This window comes from Myotis daubentonii, chromosome 3, assembly GCF_963259705.1.
Source record: "Myotis daubentonii chromosome 3, mMyoDau2.1, whole genome shotgun sequence".
Taxonomy (NCBI): Eukaryota; Metazoa; Chordata; class Mammalia; order Chiroptera; family Vespertilionidae; genus Myotis; species Myotis daubentonii.
Genome location: NC_081842.1, coordinates 54,065,538 through 54,071,537, shown reverse-complemented (window position 1 = coordinate 54,071,537; position 6,000 = coordinate 54,065,538). Strand labels below are relative to the sequence as shown.

At 50.5% G+C, this 6,000-nt stretch overlaps 1 protein-coding gene across 14 annotated transcripts in view; it reads left to right on the top strand.

The window, feature by feature from the left end:
* The first annotated feature begins 4,407 nt into the window (after positions 1 to 4,407).
* Positions 4,408 to 6,000, top strand: part of SENP5 (SUMO specific peptidase 5) — a 66,188-nt gene continuing 64,595 nt past the window's right edge. For 3 of the 14 annotated variants that reach the window (XM_059687482.1, XM_059687484.1, XM_059687485.1), the window contains exon 1: positions 4,410 to 4,920. The gene's annotated coding sequence lies outside the window, so the exon portion shown is untranslated. Of the gene's footprint in view, positions 4,921 to 6,000 lie in introns of all 14 variants that reach the window. The other 11 variants (XM_059687474.1, XM_059687479.1, XM_059687471.1 and 8 more) reach the window with 7 other exon arrangements.

Genomic DNA, 6,000 nt, shown 5'->3' with positions numbered 1-6,000 from the left:
CATTATAGTCATTTTCCTGAAGGGGATTTAAAAAGAAAAATGTACTTTGGGTATTGGTTTATATATTCAGGGGATGGCAAAAGTAGGTTTATTATTATTATTTCATATCATTTATCTTTTAGGTGATGATGGCTGGTAATTTAACCAACAAAAGTGGGTACTTACACAATACATAATTTTGCCCACCCCTGTATTTTTTTTATAACCCCTGTATATTAATAAGTTTGATGTAACTAATAGGTACCCAAAAGAGACTGTAACCAAACGGGACTTATTTAACTCACACAAAAAGGAAGTCCAGTGTAGTCAACCTAGGCTTGTATTTTCACTCCGTCATTCTTAGCATGTAGGCCTATCTTGATGCCTGTTGCCACAAGATGCAAGATCGCTGCTCCACCTCCATCCTCTTGTCCAGGTGTCAGGCAGGAAGAAGAGAGGATGATTAAAAGGCAAAAAGGAAAACGGAACAATGCCTACATCAAGAAAGTATGAGTTTTCCCAGAAACCCTCAACTTCATTGGTCAGAACTGCCATTTGATACCTTCCCAGGCAAAAATCAGACTTGCTAGTAAAGAAGGGGGAATGGGTGCATAGTCTATAACAGTGGCCACCATAGCTTGCATGTGAAAACTGCACAATCTCAATTTCTATAGCTCTTCCCGTCTTATTCCATTTGTGCTGTTATTACAGAATGCCATATACTGTGTGGCTTATAAACAACAGAAATTGATTTTTCACGGTATTGAGACTATGAAGGCCAAGATCAAGAAACTGGTAAGATTTGGTGTTTGGTGAGAGCTGGCTTCCTAGCTGTAGGCTGCTGTGTTCTTCTCACATGGTGGAAGGGCAAAGGAGCTCTCTACGGCTCCCTCTTGACATAATCATCTCCCAAAGCCCCCCCTCTTCATACTATCACATAGCGGGGTAGGTCTCAATATAGGAATACTGAAGGAGATAAAAACATCTATGGTATCCCCTAATATTTCTACAGGGCTTCCACATCTGTGTCTCCTTAGATACTGCATCGCTGACGGATTAATGTGCTCCTTTTTAGAAGGAAGGAAAAGGGCCAGGGAGGTTAAGTAATTTGCTCAATATTACCCAGCTAGAATTTCAGCCTTTTTCATTACTCAACTCTTCTGAGTTAACTGGAAACAACTTTCAGTTTTCTAGGCCTGTAGCTGATTTTGAAGGAATGTTTACATAGCTTATGAAAACAAATGCAATTTAAATATAGCTGCAGTGTTGCACATTTAGTAATCCATCAGTGGGAAGAGCCTGCTATAAATACTTGCTGTAGTGATTTAGCTTAATGGGGGGAGGCAGCCACCTAGAGCAAGAAAAGAAATGACCCACTTCACCAGAGCAAATGACCTTTCATGGCTTTTCCAAGCCCAAGTTCCCTCTAGAGGACACTGCTGCCACTGATAGTCTGAAAGATCCGGGTGAAGGTGAAAAGTGAAAAAGAAAACCAATTATTGCCACTACCTTGCTATATTCAGGTTTGAACCACCATTCTGGAAGAATTTAGATAAAACAATTTGTTTTGAAATATCAGATCTCTAGCTCTTTTTTAAAAATATATTTTATTGATTTTTTTACAGAGAGGAAGAGAGCGGGTTAGAGAGTTAGAAACATCGATGAGAGAGAAACATTGATCAGCTGCCTCCTGCACACCTCCTACTGGGGATGTGCCCACGACCAAGGTACATGCCCTTGACTGGAATCAAACCTGGGACCTTTCAGTCTGCAGGCCGACGCTCTATCCACTGAGCCAAACCAGTTAGGGCTGACCCCTAGCTCTTGAGTCAGACTTGGTGTCAGCAAAGCCACATTCTTATAGGGAGAAAACAAGGTTAGGTATCTTCCTGATTTCCAAGTGCTCCAGAAGGCCCATGTCCCTGTAATCATTTTTATTCTATAACATTTTCTTCAAGTACACAAGTAATACAAGAATACATTCTCATTTTTTTTTAATTTCAGCAATTCAGATAAAAAGTATTCTCAATCCAAGTCCCTTTCCCAAAAGTAAACTTTTTCTATTACATCTAGATATTGTTATAAACACCAAGCAGTTCTTGAAAGGTGTATGAAAATAAGTGATAATTAAAGCAAGCCACACTGTAGTCAGGTTTACTATTGTTTTGGTCTTCTTTATAGTCAACGCACACCCTTATTGCCTGCACGTGCTCCTCGCACCCAACCCTTGGTATTCCATTGTACCTATCTCCACTCTACTTATAATCAAGTATGCCCAAAATTGAATTTATTTTCCACCATAAATTAGCTAATGTATTTTCTAGCTGTCAGGATGTTGCATTATATTATTTGTCACTTTCCCCACAATTAGACTGAGGTCTTGCAAGGGAAAGACTACTGGTATGTATGCATTCCAAAACAGTTCAGCCCTGGATAGTGTGACTCAGTTGACTGGAGCACCAACCATACACCGATTTGATTCCAGGTCTGGGCACATACCCAGGTTAGAGGTTTGATCCCCGCATACAGGCTGCAAACAATGGATGTTTCTTTCTCATATGGATGTTTCTCTCTCCGCCTCCCTTCCAATCTCTCTTAAATTAATACAAACATATCCTCGCGTGAGGATTAAAAAATGTTCAATGGGCGCTCTTCCTCTGGGGAGCAGGCCAGTGCCTGTCCCATCCCGTTACCTTTGGCCCCTTCTTTTACCCCTGTGCTTTGTTTCCTGAGCCCATTTCTTCTAAGCTCACTTCTATGCTGCCTTTACAAATATAGATATACTAGAGGCCTGGTGCACAAAATTGTGCACTGGTGTGTGTGTGTGTGTGTGTGTGTGTGTGTGTGTGTGTGTGTGTCCCTCAGCCCGGCCTGCACCCCCTCACAGTCCGGGAGCCCTCGGGGGATGTCCTGCGGGGAGCGGGCCTGACATCCTTAGTGCTGCCATGGACATGGGAGAGGGTCCGGCCACCGCCACTGCGCTGGCCAGCAATGAGCTGGCTTCTGGCTCAGCGGTGCTCCCCCTGTGGGAGTGCACTGACAACCAGGGGGCAGCTCCTGCATTGAGCCTCCGCCCCCTGGTAGTTAGTGTGCATCACAATGACTGGTGGTCTGCCATTTGGCCAATTTGCATATTACCCTTTTATTATATAGGACTAGAGGCCCAACGCAGGATTAAATCATGTGGTTTCCCCAGGCCTACCTGCAATCAGGGCCATGTCCGCTGCCCAGCGTCACTCCTACATCTCCATGGCCCCTGCCCCATGAACCTCATGCTCACAGCCCCTGCCCTGCAAGGCTCCTTGGCCTCTGCTGCCCACCCCCCACCACCCTCTTCTGCCTCAGCTGCCCAGCAAAGCTCCACGCTCACAGCCCCCGACCTGCTCCTCCGCCTCAGCCACCCTGGGAAGCTCCACGCTGACCCATCCTGCCAGGCTCCTCAGCCTCCACAGCCCCACCCCGCCATGCCTGTGAGCCCACAGCCCCCTCCTCTCGGCCTACACGGTGCAGGTGGCTGGGGGCCCACAGATCCTGCTCCCTCAGCTCCCTAGCCTGGTGTTTGGTGGCCCGTCTGGTCATTTCGGATGTTACAGACCCTAGCTCTTTAAATACAGAGATAGCCATGTATAGATATATGTCTATATGTAGATATGTAGATGTTGACTTCAGAGAGGACGAGATGACACATCAATGAGAATCATTCATCGGCTGCCTCCTGCACGCCCCCTACAGGGGATCAAGCGGGAAACGGAGGCTTGTGCCCTGATGGGAATCAACGGTGACCTGGTTCATAGGCCAACACTCAACCACTGAGCCACACCAACCACCCCGCTACCTCCGACTTGCTAGATACATTTTCTCTTATAATTCGGAAAAAAAAAATGTTCAGTGAATAGTGCTGCTACCTATCAGGCTGATGTCACTTTCCCCTCTCGTCTGAAAGAGCAACAGAGTTACTGCACAGACTTAGCACTTGTAGCCCAGTCGCTATTTGGTGCGGGGGCGACTACAGTGCATGCGTGCGGGCTCTGTCCGCCGGTGACATTGTTCTCAGGTGAGGAGAGGCCGCGCCAGGGGAGAACCAGAAGAAAAGCCTGAGAGCAGGAATGCCTTGACTTAGCCAAAGGGATTAGCGGAGGGAGGGACCATAGGGTAGTGGCGGCCGGCCCTATCCTTCTAAGGTAAACATTTCAGAGGGGCTGAACAGAAGTCTCAACCCCGCTTTGTAGAGCCGCTGCAATCTCGGCGTCTCGGTTTCCACAAGTCCTCCCGCACGCGGAGGGGGGCGCCGGCCGGGCAGTGGGAGCGCGAGTCCAGGCAGGCACAGCGCCGCGCAGCCGCCAAACGCCCCGGGGGCGGGGCGCGCACGCCGCCAGAAGCACCGGGAGCGGAGCCACGCCCCCAGCGCCGGCGTCACTGCCTCCCCCACCGCACGCTGCGCAGGCGGCGCTGAGGCGGAAGGGCAAGGAAGGAGGTGACGATGAAAGCGAGCGCCGGCACCCGCCGCGGTTCCGAGGGAAGCTCAGCGGCCGTGGGCGCCGGGAGCAGGCCGGACACCTCGCTGACGGGCCGTCCCTAGAGCTGGCGAGGGCGGGGCCGCAGAGCGAGCTGCCGCAGTGTCTGGGCCCGCGGCGGGCCGGGTGAGGACTGCGGGGGACCGAGGTAAGCGGGAGCCGGGGTGTCCATTCGGCCGAATGACAGCCCCCTGGCCCTTCCCGCACCCGTGCGCGCCAGCTCAGCGCCCCGGCCTGGAGGCCTCGAGCGCTGCCCTCCTCCCACGTCCGCTACGGAGGCAGCGGATCTCCTGGGGCCGCTGCTGTACCTTTCTCGGGGCGGGAGGGAGCTCGGCTCTAGGGACCGCTGCCCTCCTGTTTCTTTCCAGTTCGAGCGGTTCGACGCAGAAGCAGAAAAAACTAGCGCCCCCGGCAGCTCCTCATGAAGGTAGGGAAAGCGCTGAGATAAAGAATTGCTGTTAGGGGGCCTCCAGCCCCTGCCGTCTTCAAAGTCAAGGGTTTTTATTTATTCGGACAGTTCTGCTTCTTTCCTGCCTTGGGTCCCCCCCCCCTTCCCTCCCCCCCGCCCCACCCACACACACACACTCCTGGGACCCTGTGCTAGTGGACGTGCACGGCACACTTGCATATTAGGGCGGTGGGAACGTGATTTCCTGTTCTGCCTGTAAGGGCAGCAGCCACCCCAGTTCCGCTGTCTGGCCACGCTGCTGGGGGTGGAGGGATGCGGAAGAGGGTGTGAGACGCGCCTGCCGTTTGGTCGCGGTTTTCGTCTCGTGCTAGACACTTGGACATTATTGGCTGCGTGTGAAGTGGAGATTTCTTAGAGGACCTGTGTAAATTCGTAGTGAGAATTAAACGGAATGAAGCAAGTGGAACGTTAAATGGATAGTGAAATGCTGGGGGGGGGGGGGGGGGCGTCTAGTTACACTCGGTTTAAGAATATCCGGGACATAGATGTAGGTCCCTAATGATGCCTTTTGTCCAGAAGAACGAAGCTGAGTAGGGAGAGGGGTGCCCGAGGAGATGCTAGGATCTTGTGTGGTTAGAGCCTGCTTTGGCCTGGCGGGCATTTAGGAAGACGTCAGAGTCTCCTGGTCACCCAGATGCCTCGTGCTTATTCGTGAAACATTATTAGTGTATGAAGAATGACCCAAACCACTTTCGCCCCTTACTCAGAATAACCTAACCCCCCCACCCCCCCTGCTCTTTCTAGGAGGAAACTGGAAGGGGTTTCATTTAGGAGGAATTCTTTGCACGTGTTTCAGAGGACCCCCTCACTCTGCTTCTAAAACATTTCAGGTTAATTGAAAATGTGCAGATAATAAATACAGGAATTTGAATCCTTTGAGTGCCTGGGCATTACAGTTCTGAGTCTGTCTGAGGAGGTGCCTTTCTCTGTATCGGAGAGAAGAACATTCACTGCTGTGAGACTTAATAGACCCGAAGTTAGAGAAGTATTTGGGGAGGAGCGAGGGGAGATGCAGTCAGTGGCTTGAGTGAGTAGTCC